Raw genomic sequence first — 18,941 nt, 5'->3', positions numbered from 1 at the left:
ATAGAAAATCAGAACTGTATTATCAGTACTAATTTTACTCTTATCAGAAGACATCCAGCATGAAGTCAGAAGAAGGATAAATATTTAAGATGCAGCTTTCTGTGTTGACCTTGAGTATTGGTTTCATTTATTTTTCTTGCAACACAACTGTGGGAATTTGGGAGTGATATAGATTGTAAAATCTTTATATTTGTGTTCAGACATAGTTTTGTCTTGGATTTCTGGTGCCTGGTCTGTTGTTTTTACAAACATCCTAATGGATCAATTTTCCTCCAACACCAGTTCAACTAAGACTAGGATCTGAATTTGAAAAATATTGAATATATATTTTTAATTATTTAACTTACGTACCATCTCAAGTTCAGGGCATCTACTACACCATGTCTGTCCATATGAATTGAGAGGGATTGTCCCTTTTATCATGATCATTATAGTTAATTACATAAATCAAATGCCCTTCAGTTCGAGAAAGAAGATCCAAATGATTTTGCTGGTGCTGGTGGCATATTGATTAATCTACTGTCACATTTAGAAGCAGAAAACTCCTCAGATGAGTGATGCATCCGATTACTGATCCTCTGCAATGCACTTCATAGTTTCCCCATGTATGATTCCTTAACTTTTGTCCCCTCTTCCTTCATGGGACATCTTGAGAATTTTGTTGGAGCCACAGTAAGGTAGTGATCATCATAGTTGTCTCATTCCAGGTCCTATGAGTGTTGTGTTGCATGGATGCAGCATCTTTAACTCCTTCCCAGTGATTTCTGATGTTTATCAAGTAGGTGTTCTCCTATTTTGTTCAGTGCTGAACTCAGTTGACTGCATGGACTGAAAAGTTGAAATGTCTGAGTTTGAGATTATCCTGGATTAACACTAAAATACAGGATTGCATTGACTTTATGGACTGAGGAAAAGTGTATCTGTATGCGTTGAACGTGGCATACTTGTTGAGACATTCACTTATTTTGGGTCCTTTAAGATCAAGAAACACGTGGGAGGAGCTTATGGATTCATGAGATCACCGCCTTCGAAGCTGCTGATGGGGCTCTCTACAGCACAGCCCACGCCATCCTGAAGAGAGGCATCAGGAACGCAAAGGAGCATTTGAGGAGGAAGATCGACGACCACCTGGCCAGCAACAACAGCAGGCAGGCATGGATGGTGGTCCAGCACCTCTCCAACTACAAACCCGGCATCAGAACTGCTGAAGGTGATGTTGCATTGGCAGAAGAGTTAAATCTCTTCTTTGCTCGCTTACAGACTGTGACACCAGGAGCAGCCACATTGTCACCAGCAGCTGGGACCATATTCACAGTGGCGTTGCATGCTGATGGGTGTCAACCGACACAAGCAATAGGCCCCGATGGCGTCTTTGCTGAAAGACCGTGCAGACCAGCTTGCTGGGATTTTCACTAAACACTTCAACTGGTCCCTGACACAGTCTGCTGACCCATCATGTCTGAAGACTTCCACCATAGTCCCTCTATCCAAACAATCCCCCATAACCAGCCTCAATGACCTGTCTGTTGCACTCATACCAGTGGTGATGAAGTGTTTCGAAAAACTGGTTAGAAGTCACATCTTGTCTTTAGACCCATATCAATTTGCTTACAAGGCCAACAGGTCAACATAGAATGCCGTGACCACTGTCCTCCACACCACGCTGACCCACCTGGACCAACAGGGTAACTATTCATGGATTATAGTTCAGCATTCAACACCATCTACCTCCAGGGTCTTGTGAGGAAACTGCTGAACCTTGGTCTACCTCATTCCACATGTCGTTGGATGAAGGATTTTCCAGCAGACTGCTCACAGAGAGTCAGGATTGGCCCTCTCACAGTGGAAAACACGAAACACCTCCAGATGGTTACCAAAATGGCACAGATCACTGGGTGCCCTTAGCCTTTACTTTCATGGAGTGCTTGACTCGTCTTGTGATTTTGGTGGTGTATAAATAAATTTAATTGAATTTAGGGGGGGGGGGAATCCTCTGCTGATGTTCCTCTAATTCCTATATCTCTATTGGGCAAGAATTTATTTTAGGCTGTATGGTACAAGTACACCCCACATTACTTATTAATCAAGTACACTGGAATTACGACATCCTATTTGTGTATATTTAGACTCTCGATTAGTCAGACAAAGAATTAGAATTTGTAGTACAGATGTGCAAAAAGCAACCTCTCCATGAGAATCCTCAGTCAGTCGCTAAATTACCTAAGCTTATTTTTGGCTGACTCCTATTTTGGACTTAATCAATGTTTGTGTTTATTTCAGGTGCTCGCAACAGAATGACTGACTAATGACCCAGACTGCGAACTCCATGATGCCTTGGATTTCATTCCACTGTGATGAACAAATGATATCTGGCACGATCTCAAGGTAATATCTGTAAGATCATTCTCGATGACGAGTTGCTGTGTTGCTGTAGGCACCAACAGCAATTATTTCTATCTCATCGTGTGGTCTGTGCTTGGTATCAACACCTCTGGTGTTGAGGTTTGACTAAAAACAGAACCTACATGGGTTTCTTTTTTAAAACGGGGTACATGCCTTGGGCCTGAGGCCTTGTTATTTTGACAGGGTTGGTGTGAGTGAGCAAGATGACTTACAAAGCCAGTCATTGCTTTCTGAGCGCGGGATCATTCTCTCAGCAGCACACATCTGAAATAACATTACCAGAGAACATCAAATTCCCACAGCTCTGTTAAACAGAACATACCAAACAACTCGTGCTTTACAATGCCAAAGCAGTCATGACCCTCAATAATACATAAAGGAAAATTCTCAAAAGTACCACATCTTTAACCACCCATTCTCACCTTATGCTGTGCTTTCTTGTCTTACTTTCTGTATGAATTCTGCATCTCGGTGAAGATCATTGGAACCCTGTGGTAGTCCTGTGAATGCAGTCTTCACAAGTCAGTCTTGACTGAAAAAGCACATGTTGTAGGTTGATCTTTTGTCTGAACTTGAAGGCTTTCTAAAATGATTGATGGTGAAGATGATTCATACAGCAACATGCCACTTATGTTGCTATAAACTGCTGAGAGCACTTATACAGTAGTGTTCAGAATAACAGCAGTGCTATGTGACTAAAACGATTAACCCAGGTTTTGAGTATATTTCTTCTTGTTACATGGGAAACAAGGTACCAGTAGATTCAGTAGATTCTCACAAATCCAACAAGCAATCCTTTAGCAATCCTGTGAATCACTAAACTAGTATTTAGTTGTATAACCACAGTTTTTAATGAATTCTTCACATTTGCGAGGCATTCATTTTGTTGGTTTGGAACCAAGATTTTGCTCATTTACTAGTGTGCTTGGAGTCATTGTCTTGTTGAAACACCCATTTCAAGGGCATGTCCTCTTCAGCAAAAGGCAACATGACCTCTTCAAGTATTTTGACATATCCAAACTGATCCATGATACCTGGTATGCGATATATAGGCCCAACACCATAGTAGGAGAAACATGCCCATATCATGATGCTTGCACCACCATGCTTCACTGTGAACTGTGGCTTGAATTCAGAGTTTGGGGGTTGTCTCACAAACTGTCTGCAGCCCTTGGACCCAAAAAGAACAATTTTACTCTCATCAGTCCACAAAATATTCCTCCATTTCTCTTTAGGCCAGTTGATGTGTTCTTTGGCAAATTGTAACCTCTTCTGCACGTCTTTTAACAGAGGGACTTTGCAGGGGATTCTTGCAAATAAATTAGCTTCACACAGGCGTCTTCTGTCACAGCATTTACAGGCAACTCCCGACTGTCTTTGATCATCCTGGAGCTGATCAATGGGTGAGCCTTTGCCATTCTGGTTTTTTTTTCTATCCATTTTGATGTTTTTTTCTTGTCCATTTTAAAGCATTGGAGATCATTGTAGATGAACAGCCTATAATTTTTTGCACCTGCGCATAAGTTTTCCCCTCTCCAATCAACATTTTAATCAAACTATGCTGTTCGTCTGAACAATGTCTTGAATGTCCAATTTTCCTCAGGCTTTCAAAGAGAAAAGCATGTTCAACAGGTGCTGGCTTCATCCTTAAATAGGGGACACCTGATTCACACCTGTTTGTTCCACAAAATTGACCAACTCACTGATTGAATGCCACACTACTATTATTGTGAACACCCCCTTTTCTTCTTTTTTTTTTTTACTAATAGCCCAATTTCATAGCCTTAAGAGTGTGCATATCATGAATGCTTGTTCTTGTTGGATTTGTGAGAATCTGCTGGTACCTTGTTTCCCATGTAACAATAAGAAATATACTCAAAACCTGGATTAATCTTTTAGTCACATAGCACAACTATTATTCTGAACACTACTGTAGAAAGACATCAAACCTTGAAGAATGATACACTCAAAAAAGGACTCATTGGATTGGATTTCCATCTAATAAATACGAGGTCTGTTAGAAAACTATCTGACCTTTTTATTTTTTGCAAAAACTATATGGATTTGAATCATGTGCGCTTGCATCAGTCAAGCTTGAACCTTCGTGTGCATGTGTGAGTTTTTTCACATCTGTCGGTTGCGTCATTCACCTGTGAGCACTCTTTGAGTGAGCAGTGGTCCACCCCCCTCGTCTGATTTTCCTTGTGAGGAAAATGTCTGAACGATTTTGAGCTTTGCTGCATCAAATCTTTTTAGAAACTGTTAGAGACAGCCAGGTGGAAACCATTTGGAAGATTCAGACGGCTTTCAGGGACGATTCTATGGGGATCACACAGATTAAGGAGTGTTACAACCCGTTTAAAGACGGCGCACAATGGCGGAGGGCGCGCCGCGCTCCAAGCGGCGATCGACAGGCTGAAACGACCAGATCATTTCCAAACTGAACACTGTGTTGATCCAGGACGTCGTCTGACTACTACAGAAATGGCAGAAGAGGTGGACATACCACTTTTTCGGCACATTCCACTGTTACAGTTTTTGTCATGAAAAGACGTGCGGAGGAATTCACGCATCAGGACGGAGCCGCTAATGGCGCGGGACAAAAAGCAACGCCGTGATGAAGCCTCACAGGACATGTTGTGGTATGTCCAGCTCGTCCACAATTTCTCGGATAGTCACACAACTGAAAAGCCACCAAAAGCTGTCTGAATCTTCCAAATGGTACAAGAGCTGGGCATGTTACAACATGTCCTGTGAGACCAACACGGAGGTGCTTTTGTCCCGCGCCATTAGCGGCTCCGTGGTGAATTCCTCTGCTCCTCTTTCCATGACAAAAACTCCTGTAACAGTGGAAAGTGCCGAAAAAGTGGTATGTCCACCTCTTCTGCCATTTCTGTAGTAGTCAGACGACGTCCCGGATCAACACAGCGTTCAGTTTGGAAATGATCTGGTTGTTTCAGCCTGTCGATTGCTGCTCAGAGCGCGACACACCCTCCACCATTGTACGCTGTCTTTAAACCGGTTGTAACACTCCTTAATCTGTGTGATTCCCATAGAATCATCCCTGAAAGCCATCTGAATCTTCCGAATGGTTTCCACCTGGCTGTCTCTCACAGTTTCTGGAAAAATTTGATGCAGCAAAGCTCCAAATCGTTAAGACATTTTCCTCACTATGAAAATCCGATGAGGGGGGTGGACCACTGCTCACTCAAAGTGTGCTCACAGGCGAATGACGCAACCGACAGGTGTGAAAAAACTCACGCATGCGCACGAAGGTTCAAGCTTGGCTGATGCAAGCGCACATGATTCAAATCCATATAGTTTTTGCAAAAAATAAAAAGGTTGGATAGTTTTCGAACAGACTTCGTATATGTAGTCCCAAATAAAATTAAATTATCTTGCATGGATGTGCTTTTTTTGGGTTAGGGCTATATATATTTATTAGGTGGAAATCCTGCACATAATTGAATTGAGTTAATCCAATGAGTCATTTTTTGAGTGTAGCAGTAGGACATAAAGTTGCTCTTTTTTGTGTGTATTTTCTATTTCTGTAGATTACGCCATTTTAACAGACATTTGCAACAAACAAAGTTAAGATAGTTTTTTTGTCTCCAACTTTAAATGTCAAACTGAGTCAAACCAAAGACCTTGGACCAAACTCTCCTTTCAAATATCTGCAACGAGATTGAACCTTAATAGCCCTACTTTATAGGAGAAGTTAAAAAACAACAAAAACAAATTTAAAAAAATGCCCCAGAGGAGAGGGAGATTTTTGAGTGTGGTCCTTGAAAGAAAATAACTGCTCATCATATTTGAATCTCAAAACAGGTTAATATCTCAGTACAGTGACCAACTGTTCGAGGGGCGATTGAGACGTTTTGAACCTGACCTCCCCCCAAAAAAGACTAGGGCATGGTTCACCATATAATATATACAACCCCTGGCAATAATCATGGAATCACCGGCCTCGGAGGATGTTCATTCAGTTGTTTAATTTTGTAGGAAAAAAGCAGATCAAAGACATGACACAAAACTAAAGTCATTTCAAATGGCAACTTTCTGGTTTTAAGAAACACTATAAGAAATCAGGAAAAAAAATTGTGGCAGTCAGTAACGGTTACTTTTTTGGACCAAGCAGAGGGAAAAAAATATGGACTCACTCAATTCTGAGGAATAAATTAGGGAATCACCCTGTAAATTTTCATCCCCAAAACTAACACCTGCATCAAATCAGATCTGCTCGTTAGTCTGCATCTAAAAAGGAGTGATCACACCTTGGAGAGCTGTTGCATCAAGTGGACTGACATGAATCATGGCTCCAACACGAGAGATGTCAATTGAAACAAAGGAGAGGATTATCAAACTCTTAAAAGAGGGTAAATCATCACGCAATGTTGCAAAAGATGTTGGGTGTTCACAGTCAGCTGTGTCTAAACTCTAGACCAAATACAAACAACATGGGAAGGTTGTTAAAGGCAAACATACTGGTAGACCAAGGAAGACATCAAAGCGTCAAGACAGAAAACTTTTTTGAGGAGGATTTATTTCATTCATTTAAAAGAAAAACAGAAAAGCAAAATTAACAAAACATTACAAACCATTGAATGAAAAGGAGCAGTTTGGAAGAACAAGTCTTATATATTCTGCCCCTTTTTTACAATACAATCTTGCAAAGCATCATCAATCGACATCATTACATTTCTATGACTTTGTCACATGCCACCGACTTCTTTCCTAATTTTAACCATTATTTAAAAGACTACATCCCTAATAGATTACATTTTAAAATTCAAACATTCTAAACATTATTAACAGATTACATTTTTGGCTTTGTCACAGCCCACTGACTTATTTCATAGTTTCATACTTACGAAATACATCAAGTTTAATACGTTTTTTAAATAATTTAAGCAACCTTGATTCTTTGATTTCTTTGTTGAGGTTGTTCCATAATTTTACACCATTCACTGCAATACTCCGTTCCTTTATCTTGGTTCTGAATCTTGGTTTTTTAAAGACTTCTATGCCCTTCAAATTATAACTACTTACTCTTTTTTTCAAACATATTTTGAATGTTTATTGGTAAGGTATTGTTATTCGCTTGGTACATTATTTGTAGTCATTTCAAATCAACTAAATCATGAAATTTAAGTACCCTATACTTAATGAACAATGGATTAGATGGATCTCTAAATCGACTGTTGCCAATCACTTTTAAAGCTCTTTTCTGCAAAATAAATAAAGGTTGTGTATAAGTTGTACATGTTGATCCCCAGATTTCTACACAATAAGTCAAATATGGAACAATCAATGAATTGTACAATGTTAATAATCCATAACTATTTAATGAATATTTAACTTTATGCAAAACAGCAATGGCTTTCACTATCTTTCCTTCTATGTAATTTATGTGTGACTTCCATGTAAAATCTTCATCAATCATAACTCCTAAAAATTTTGTTTCTTTTACCCTTTGAATGTCCATTCCATCTATTTTTAATGACACATCATTTTTTTAAACTCTGTCATTAAACAATATGAAATTTGTTTTATTAAGATTATATGACAATCTGTTTATATCAAACCAATATTTCACTTTTTCCAACTCTGTATTTATCACTTGTGCTACTTCCTGTATATCTGATCCAGAGTAAAATAATGTTGTATCATCAGCAAATAAAATACTACCAAGTACATTAGATATATTCACAAAATCATTCATATACAAAATAAACAGTTTGGGTCCAAGTACCGACCCTTGTGGTACTCCACACATAATATTACACAATTCTGATTTAGTATTATTTATCTGAACAAACTGCTTTCTATTTTCTAAGTAGCTTTTTACCCACTGATGTGCAATCCCTCTTATTCCATATTGTTGTAACTTGTGAAGCAATCTTGAATGATCGATAACATCAAAAGCTTTTTTCAAGTCAATAAAAACACTTACCATATAATCCTTATTATCTATTGCTGTTGATATTTTCTCTGTTAATTCCATAATTGCCATAGCTGTCGAATGTTTTGTTCTAAATCCATACTGAGCATTATTTAAAATGTGATGTTTCTCAATGAATTTATCCAACCTTGTCACAAAAACCTTTTCCATAATTTTAGAAAACTATGGAAGCAATGACACTGGCCTGTAATTTGAAACGTTATGTTTGTCTCCATTTTTATATAATGGGACTACCTTGGCAATTTTCATTTCGTCTGGGAAAATTCCTGTTGACAGAGACAGATTACAAATGTAAGTGAATTGTTCAATAACAGTTTCTATTATACTTTTTACAGTCATGTAAAAAGTATTTTTACACGTCATGTCTAAATCTTCACAGTCAGTTGATCTTTTGCTTACACAGTTTTTTACAATATTCCTTCTTTCATCTTTTTCCACATTGTCAAGGAAAATACTATTGACCGTATTTACAATTGTATTTAATTTATCTTCTACTATTGGTTTATTTCCTACCAGATTTGATCCCACCTTTGAGAAATAATCATTAAACTCATTTACAACTTCTTTTATATCATTTATCTCTTTATTTTCCTTGACAAGGTTATTCGGAAAGGTTGATTTCACTCCGTCACTTTCCATCACACTTTTTATAATTCCCCATGTTGCCCTCATGTTATCTTTACTCTTATTCAATTGTTCAGAATAATAATCTTTTTTTTGCTTCCTAATTATTGTCAATAGTTTATTTTTAGATTTTTTGTATCTGTGTTCTGTTTCCTTTGTTTGCATTTTAAAAAAGCACTTATATAAATAGTTTTTCTTTACACAAGTGTTTTTTATTCCCTTGGTCAGCCATGGTTTATTTACTCTTTTCTTACTAGTTTTTATTAATTTACATTTTTTATTATATGATTTCATCAGTATTTTCATGAATGAACTATATGCTACTGTAATGTCACCGACATAAACCTCTTCCCAATTTTGATTTTTAAGATCACAATTTAATGCCTCTAAGGCTTTTAATGACTTATCTCTTTTAAAGTTTATAAGTTTTTTTTTGTACCTATTTTTATATTTATTTAAATATTGAAAAAAACTGATAAATGATCACTGAGATCTGTCATCAATATCCCATTCTTAATAATTTCATCTGTTCTATTTGTGAATATATTGTCAATTACAGTTGCACTTTACGATGTAATTCTGGTTGGTTTTGTTATCAAGGGGAATAAACCAAAGCTATTCATTGAATTCACAAAATCACTTACTCTTTGGCAACTGGAGCTTTCCACATTAACATTAAAGTCTCCACACATAAAGAGTGTTTTGTTTTTGATTTGATGGAATAATTCAATTATTTTATCTGTAAATTTCACAACACAAGAGTCTGGTGCTCTGTATACACAACAGATTAGAATATTTTTAGTTGTTTCATGTACAATTTCCACTGTCACACTTTCCATGACATCATCTATAATTGTCATTTCTTCTACAATTTTACATGTCAGATCTGTTTTTATGTACAAAGCAATACCTCCGCCTTTTTTTTCTCTATTTACAAAATATAACTCATATCCCTCCATTTCAACATCAGCCATGAGGTCATTTTTAAGCCAAGATTCTGTGATTGCAACAATGCTGAATCTATTTTTAAACTGGTTTAAATAATCTTTTACTTTTGACATTTTATAGTACAAGCTTCGAATGTTTATATGTATGAGTGACAGGGTATCTTCAGTAATTTTTTCACTATTTAACTGTTTTTCCGTATAATACTCCCAACCAATTGTAGTCAAGTCAAATATACCTTCATCAATATTGGTGTCTGTCATATATTTTATCATCTGTTTCCATGTTTAATCTGATTTTTTTGTTGGTCATACTACCAACTGACGTCATATTCATTTGTCTACTCAGGTCTGTACTTTGTAAGGTCCTCCATGTCTCTGATTTGTATACCCTTTGTTCCTTCTTTCACTCTAATCCAAACCCTACAGTTGCAGACCCATGAAGCAACAATATGTTTTTGTTTTTTTAATAGTCTTGCTTCCCTGGCAATATCTGCATTTTTTTTCATTAGATGCTCATTTATATATACATTTGTTTCTTTCAGATTCTTTGCCTGTCTTAATAATTCATTTTTGTATTTTCTGCTTATAAATCGTATATTATATTAGGTAGTTTATTGTTACTGTCTTTGGATGGAATTGTGTGACAGTCTGAAATAGTGTCTTGATGTATGACAACACCTTTTTGATTTAAAAAATTTGTAACTTGCTCTTCTAGTGTTTGTAGTTCTTCAGGTGGTGCATCCTTCCCACTGGCTCCACCAGAATCCATCACCCTTGCATACGACTGATGTTTTGTTTCCAAACCAGTTATTATAACATCATCTTTTCTAGTATATTGTTCAAGTTCATCCACCCGTTGCTTAATAATCTTGTCCTTTTCTTCAACAAGATTTTGGAGCTCCTTAATCTCCTTCATCAACTTGTCTAAATTGGACATGTCTTTTGAAATACAATTCAATGAGGTCTTTATCTCCTCCAAGTCTTCCTCCAATTTCTCTGTCTTCCTAGTTGGTGCCATGTTAACTCCTGTAGCTCAGTACAGGCCACTATTAATTGTAAAGCAATTCCCACTCGTGGTCTCCACAAATCCGGTCGCCACACACCAACCTTCCCCGATGTTGATCCCAGATATAGCCGCCACCAGCCTCGGTCGCAGCCGCCGCAGCCTCAGATGTCGCTGCACTAGCCCCGGATGTAGCCTCCGCTAGCTTCGGATGTAGCTGTCGCTAGTCTCGGATGCAGCCTTCTCCAGCCTCGGGTGAAAAATAAAGTGAAAAATAATTTTCCACACACATTTATTCAAAACACACAGCAAACTATAATAAAAAGCTGTTTTGACACGTTATAAAGGTATTTTGAGGTCTTGTGTGAAAGACTGAACAACAAAAAGGTTCAAACAATAAAACACAAATGCACATTTTGAACAATATATACAAAATGGTCTATGCATTTTGTTGTCCATTGATATGGTAAACAGTGCTTCATGCCGAGAAAGCAACAGAGGTATCCAGTAACATTCACATGCAAACTAGTGGAATCCTGATAGTTACACACTCTTTGTTTGAGCATGTGAGATTGTCATCAGAGGCTCTCCATGTGCTCCTGCTTTCACTGATCTCTGTGCGTAACGGCGCAGGGCACACTTGAGTATGTACTAATAGTATGTACTCATTGGAGCACCCAGAGGGCTATTCAAACGGGCCAACTAGTAACATATCACTCCTGAAAACGATCTTTGGCTTTTCACGTGAGGTAAATCTGCCCTATGATTGGATTTTGGAAAAACATGTGAGGGTGAACCAATTCCGATTGGACATTCACATTGCACACGTCATCACACAGCTTCTATGAGGAGTACAAAGATGGCTGATGGCTGGCTCGAAAGTCCGCGGAGTTAACCTTTCAGCAAAAAAAGTATGTTTCTATCTCATATCATTAAAAAGTTATTTATAATTTAGCAAAGCTTGGTCTTAGCCGTCGTATACGACAGCGTCGACCACAGAGGCTTAAAATAACATAAACCACAATAACATTTAAAACCTCAAAACTCAGAACTCCCATGGTGCATTGCAGCACAGCATCCATTGCTTGTTGCTTAGATAAAACTGGTAATTTCTCTAAACATATTTGTTCTCTCAACTTAAAGTTTTCACAGCATTCATCCTTGACCCAAAATACATACGCATGACAAATGTCAGCTCTCTCCATTTTTTAACATGATCGAAGCCATACACATGCACACAGAGGCCACTTGGCTATTATAATATAGATTCCAAAGAGAGTGGCACAAACACATTGAAAAAGTGTTTTTTTTTAGTAATAAAGAGTAAATTGATTTGTCACTAAATAAACTATGTTTGAGCTCAATGACTGACTAATGCAGTCTGAAGTTGTCTGGTGTTCTTGTAGCAAAATGGAGGAAAAGTATCATTGTCTTCCTGACTGAACACTCACTCGGCTGACTATAACGCTTTAAAGGTTCCCAGTGGCGCCTTATCCTTTGAGCACTTAGGCGTTCTTATGCAGAGTGAATTGTAATCACAGATAGCGAGTAGGGGTGCAGTGTGTTGCTTTTGATGGCTGCCTGCTGACGGACCATCTTGGTTCCCACAGAGTCTGAAACTGCTGCCTTTGCTTGGAACGTGGCATCTGAACATTAAAGTATTCCACTGAGAGAAAACTATCATGAATATGCATCAAAATGACATCTAACTTGTACTTCATTCACACGACCAAGCTCAGATATGAATGATTGTGCCTCATCTGAAACAGTTTTTTTTTTTTTTTTTCTTTCCAAAAGGTGTCTGAGAAACCAACATCCCCTAAGCATGTCCAGGGAAATCAAAACTGAAAATACCAAGAAAACAGACTGCAAAATCAAGCGAAGTAAAAGAACACAACTCATAGTGGTGCTCCAAGTCACGACTTGAAAATCTTGGTAGGAGCTGGCAGATGGACTGTTACTGTTCTTCTCTGCTATTGCTGATCTCAATGGTTTCCCGCTGATTACCTGATGGAAACATTAGCAGAACCATTGTAAAGCTGAAGCTCTACTTTTCTTATCACAAGCTCATTAAAGATGCAGTATCTTCAGCACTGCTAACTCAGACTTTATCGCTCCCCCATAGTAATCTGGAGCAGTTCTACTAAAATATTGTTACAGTCTAAATGGACCATTTTGGAAAAGAATGGGCCTATACTTGGGCTACATTAACTATTACACATACAGCCAACTTTTTTTGTTTTAATCTCGCATGTGACATGTAACAGTGCTGTGAATAAGTAAACGATTAAAAAAGCACTGAACCAGATATTCTAAATTATTTTTTTAATTCATCCAATAATGAATAATACAATCATTGTCCAATATAACACATTATGGCCAAAAGTCGTTATATTACAAGTTCATAAATTTTATTACATTCATGGCATATTATTATATTAACTTTTATTACATTGTTATTGGTCATTCTTACATTATCTGTAATTACTAGCCTGTGCATCAGTGAAGCAGTAATTGCAGGGTATTATTTTCACTGGAGTGTGTGTGGGGGGCAAGATGACTCAAATGGCTGGACAGATTTCCTTCAAATTGGGTGGGAATATTACATGGATATATATCTAGAGATGATATAAATTTTGGAGTAGTTTGGCCAAAGGTAAAAGTCAAGGAAATTTGGTCAAAACCTTTTTTTGTATAACCCAGCTTCAAATGGAAGATCTAAAGCATATATTGATTACAAAATATTTGTGATTGATGGGTATGAATGAGGTCATAATGAAGACATATGTACACTGATATTATGGTGTGAAGAGCGTGCAGGGTATGCATCAGCACTCATGCATTTCATTTCCTTATTTGATGCCATAACTTTGGAATCCTATAACTTGGAGGTTTCAAACTGTTTCCAGAAAGAACCAAGAGTGTTGTGAAAGTGTCGTGACACGGACCCACAACAGGGGGCATTAATGAACGGACAATGGATAAGCCAAAAAGTAACAATTTAATGTTGTGAATCGCACAACAACGTACAGACAATAACAATATGGTGGACTGTCAATCATACACCAGGTGACGTGTGGGCAGGCTCGACGATAGAAGACGCCTGGAGAGAGAAGAGCTGGATCCCCACACAGCTTCCAACACCAACGGAGCTGAAGAACACCGGAGCCGCCAAGCCCTGCGCCCCAGGTGGCCGCTGTCTTCAGCAGTCAGACCCGGTACTGCTGGCAGAGAACAGAGACAGTCCAGATGAGTGTGAGTTTGCACACTCAGTAATCCCACAGTCTGTATTAAGTAAAGGAGGGAAAACCTCCACCTCCAATCACACACACTCGTGCAGCTCCTGGTCAACCACTTATCTGGGTTGGGGTGTGAGACGAAGCCGTCGCTGTCACACCAAACGCCAATCCCTCAGATAAGGACACACTCCAGGAAAACGGCTGCAACAGAAGTTCAGGTTATTACACACAAAGTGTCAGTCAGCAGAGAAATTACCTGAATGGTAGTTGATTTCTCGGCGAGGAGGTGGAGTTGCAGTCCGGTCTTTGTAGTGGTGGTGATGGGTGACAGCTTGTGTTGATTAATGACAGCTGTCACCTCCAGCAAAGCCGACGCCCTCTCGTGCTTGAAGCCCGCACTTCAAGCAGGGCGCCATCTTGTGGTGGTGGGCCAGCAGTACCTCCTCTTCAGCGGCCCACACAACAGGACCCCCCCCTCAACGGGCGCCTCCTGGCGCCCGACCAGGCTTGTCCGGGTGCCGCCGGTAGAAGTCGGCCAGGAGGGCCGGGTCCAGGATGAAGCTCCTCTTCACCCAGGAGCGTTCTTCGGGTCCATACCCCTCCCAGTCCACCAAATACTGGAACCCCCGGCCCTTCCGACGGACGTCCAGGAGCCGGCGCACGGTCCAAGCCGGCTCCCCGTCGATGATCCGGGCAGGAGGCGGCGCCGGTCCGGGGGCACAGAGGGGTGACACGTGGTGAGGTTTGATGTGGGACACATGGAAAACTGGGTGGATCCGCAGTGAAGCTGGCAGCTTCAGCTTCACTGCGGCTGGACTGAGGACCTTGAGGATAGGGAAAGGTCCGATGTATCTGTCCTTCAACTTTTGGGATTCCACTTGCAGGGGAATGTCCTTTGTAGAAAGCCAAACCTCCTGCCCAGGCTGGTACGCAGGGGCCGGGGCACGCCGGCGGTCTGCATGGTTCTTGGCCCTCGTCCGGGCTTTGAGCAGGGCAGAGCGGGCAGTACGCCACACCCGACGGCACCTTCTCAGATGGGCCTGGACCGAGGGCACCCCGACCTCTCCCTCCACTAGCGGGAACAATGGGGGCTGGTACCCCAAACACACTTCAAATGGGGAGAGGCCGGTGGCAGACGAGACTTGGCTGTTATGAGCGTACTCGATCCAGGCCAGATGGTCACTCCAGGCCGTCGGGTGCACGGAGGTCATGCAACGGAGGGCCTGCTCCAGTTCCTGGTTTGTCCGCTCTGCCTGCCCGTTCGTCTGGGTGTGGTACCCAGATGAGAGACTGACGGTGGCCCCCAGTTCCCTACAGAAACTCCGCCAGACCTGGGAGGAGAACTGAGGACCACGATCCGAGACAATGTCCGATGGAATCCCATGCAGACGCACGACGTGGTGGACCAGGAGGTCTGCGGCCCCTGGGCCGTCGGGAGCTTCGGGAGGGCCACGAAGTGGGCCGCCTTGGAAAACCAGTCCACTATCATTAGGATGGTGGTGTTTCCCTGGGACGGCGGGAGGCCCGTGACAAAGTCCAGGCCGATATGAGACCAGGGGCGACGAGGCACTGGCAGAGGCTGGAGGAGGGCTTGGGCCTTGTGATGGTCAGCTTTGCCCCTGGCACAGGTGGTGCAGGCCTGGACATACTCCCGGACGTCGGCTTCCATAGACGCCCACCAGAAGCGCTGCCGGACCACTGCCACGGTTCTTCACACCCCTGGGTGACAGGAGAGCTTGGAACCGTGACAGAAGTCAAGGACCGCAGCCCTGGCCTCTGGTGGGACGTACAGTTTGTTCTTCGGACCGGTCCCCGGGTCCGGGCTCCGTGTCAGGGCCTCACGGACGGTCTTCTCCATGTCCCAGGTAAGGGCGGCCACGACAGTGGACTCGGGGATGATGGTGTCAGGGGGGTCTGACAGCTCGGTCTTGACCTCCTCTTCGTGCACCCGGGACAGGGCATCAGATCGTTGGTTCTTTGTCCGGGGCGGTAGGTGATCCGGAAGTCAAAACGCCCGAAGAACAGCGACCAGCGGGCTTGCCTGGGGTTCAGACGCTTCGCTGTCCGGATGTACTCCAGGTTCCGATGGTCCGTGAAAACTGTAAATGGTACCGACGCTCCCTCCAACAGGTGTCTCCACTCTTCAAGAGCCTCCTTCACCGCAAGAAGTTCCCGATTGCCGACGTCATAGTTCCGTTCAGCTTGGGTCAACCTGCAGGAAAAGTAGGCACATGGATGGAGAACCTTGTCGGACTCCCCGCTCTGGGATAGCACGGCTCCTATCCCTGAGTCAGAGGCATCCACTTCAACAATAAACTGGCGCTTGGGATCGGGCTGCACCAGAACTGGTGCAGTTGAGAACCGGCGTTTCAACTCCCTAAACGCGGCTTCGCACTGATCCGACCAGGTGAAGGGGACTTTTGTGGAGGTCAGGGCTGTCAGGGGGCTAACTACCTGACTGTAACCCTTGATGAACCTCCGGTAGAAATTTGCAAAACCGAGGAACTGTTGTAGTTTCCTACGGTTCGTTGGTTGGGGCCAATCTCTCACCGCCGCAACCTTGGCTGGATCAGGGGCGACGGAGTTGGAGGAGATGATGAACCCCAAGAAGGACAAAGAAGAGCGGTGGAACTCACACTTCTCGCCCTTCACAAACAGCCGCTTCTCCAACAACCGCTGTAGGACCTGACGTACATGCTTAACATGGGTCTCAGGATCCGGAGAAAAAATGAGTATATCGTCTAGATATACGAAGACAAACCGATGCAGGAAGTCCCGCAAGATGTCATTAACCAATGCTTGGAACGTCGCGGGCGCATTGGTGAGGCCGAACGGCATGACCAGGTACTCAAAGTGACCTAACGGGGTGTTAAATGCCGTCTTCCACTCGTCTCCCTCCCGGATCCGAACCAGGTGATAAGCATTCCTAAGATCCAATTTCGTGAAAATTTGGGGTCCATGCAGGGGCGTGAACACTGAATCCAACAGAGGTAACGGGTATCGGTTACGAACCGTGATCTCGTTCAGCCCTCTGTAATCAATGCATGGACAGAGTCCGCCGTCCTTCTTGCCCACAAAAAAGAAACCAGCACCCATCGGGGAGGTGGAGTTCCGGATCAACCCGGCAGCTAACGAGTCCCGGATGTAGGTCTCCATTGATTCGCGTTCCGGACGTGAGAGGTTGTACAGCCTGCTGGACGGGTACTCAGCGCCCGGTATCAAATCAATGGCACAATCGTACGGACGGTGCGGGGGCAGCGTGAGTGCCAGATCCTTGCTGAAGACGTCAGCAAGGTCGTGGTACTCGGCTGGCACCGCCGCCAGATTGGGGGGGACTAAAACCTCCTCCTTAGCTGTCACACCGGGTGGAACCGAGGATCCTAAACACTCCCGGTGGCAGGTTTCGCTCCACTGAACCACAACCCCAGACGGCCAATCAATCCGGGGATTGTGTTTTAACACCCATGGAAAACCCAATATCACTCGGGAGGTAGAAGGTGTTACATAAAACACAATCTCCTCCCTGTGATTCCCAGACACCACCAATGTCACTGGCTGAGTCTGGTGTGTGATTAGTGGAAGAAGGGTGCCATCTAGTGCCCGCACCGACAATGGTGACGGTAAGGCCACTAGAGGGAGCCCGACCTCCTTTGCCCATCTGCTATCCAGCAGATTTCCCTCCGACCCCGTGTCCACCAGTGCTGGGGCGTGAAGGGTTAAATCCTCACTCAGGATCGTGACTGGGATTCGTGCAGATTTACGGGGTCTCCCCGCGTGGGTATTGTGACCCACCCTTAGCCCAGTCTCTAAGGACGAGTGCTGCTGTTTTGATCGTTTGGGGCATTCTCTCTGTGTGTGCTCAGTTGAGCTACAGAGAAAACACTCTCCACGGATCAGCCTCCTTTGTCAATGATCTGATCGTTTTTTGGCCCTGCTCATTTCCATAGCAACGTCAGCAGGGGGAGCTGTTGTCACGTGGAGAGCCCTGGCAGTGGAGCGTGGGGAAGTCGGCTCCCTTTCATACCCGGGAGGAAGAGGGACGGCTTGTGCCTGACCACGCCCTTCATCTCGCTCCCGTCGGTGTTCTGTTAATCGGTTGTCTAACCGTATAACCAGGTCGATAAGCCCATCTAAATTCCGCGGCTCGTCCTTCGCCACCAGGTGCTCCTTGAGGACCAGAGACAGTCCGTTTACAAAGGCGGCGCGGAGTGCAACAGCATTCCAGCCGGCTCGCGCTGCCGCGATGCGGAAGTCGACTGCATACTTTGCTGCGCTCCGACACCCCTGCCGTATCGACAGCAGCACACTTGAAGCGGTCTCGCCTCTATGAGGGTGGTCGAACACCTGTCGGAACTCCCTCACAAACTCAGTATAAACCGTTAGGAGCCGTGAATTCTGCTCCCAAAGCGCCGTAGCCCAGGCGCGTGCATCTCCTCGAAGCAAGTTTATAACGTAAGCCACCTGGCTGGCATCTGACGCGTACATGACGGGACGCTGTGAAAAGACGAGCGAGCACTGCATCAAGAAGTCCGCGCACGTCTCCACACAGCCTCCGTACGGCTCCGGAGGGCTTATGTATGCTTCAGGGGAAGGTGGGGGGGGTCGTTGAACGACCAGCGGAATGTCTGTTTCTGGCACACGGTCAGCAGGAGGAGGTGCTGCAGCAGCGCCCTGATCATGCGCTTCCACCTGGGCGGTGAGAGCCTCTATCCTGCGATTGAGAACACTGCTCTGCTCGGTAACTAAGTCCAACCGAGCGGCAA

The sequence above is a fragment of the Thalassophryne amazonica genome, chromosome 1 (genome assembly GCF_902500255.1).
Source record: "Thalassophryne amazonica chromosome 1, fThaAma1.1, whole genome shotgun sequence".
In the NCBI taxonomy this organism is placed as follows: Eukaryota; Metazoa; Chordata; class Actinopteri; order Batrachoidiformes; family Batrachoididae; genus Thalassophryne; species Thalassophryne amazonica.
This window is presented reverse-complemented; position numbering follows the sequence as displayed.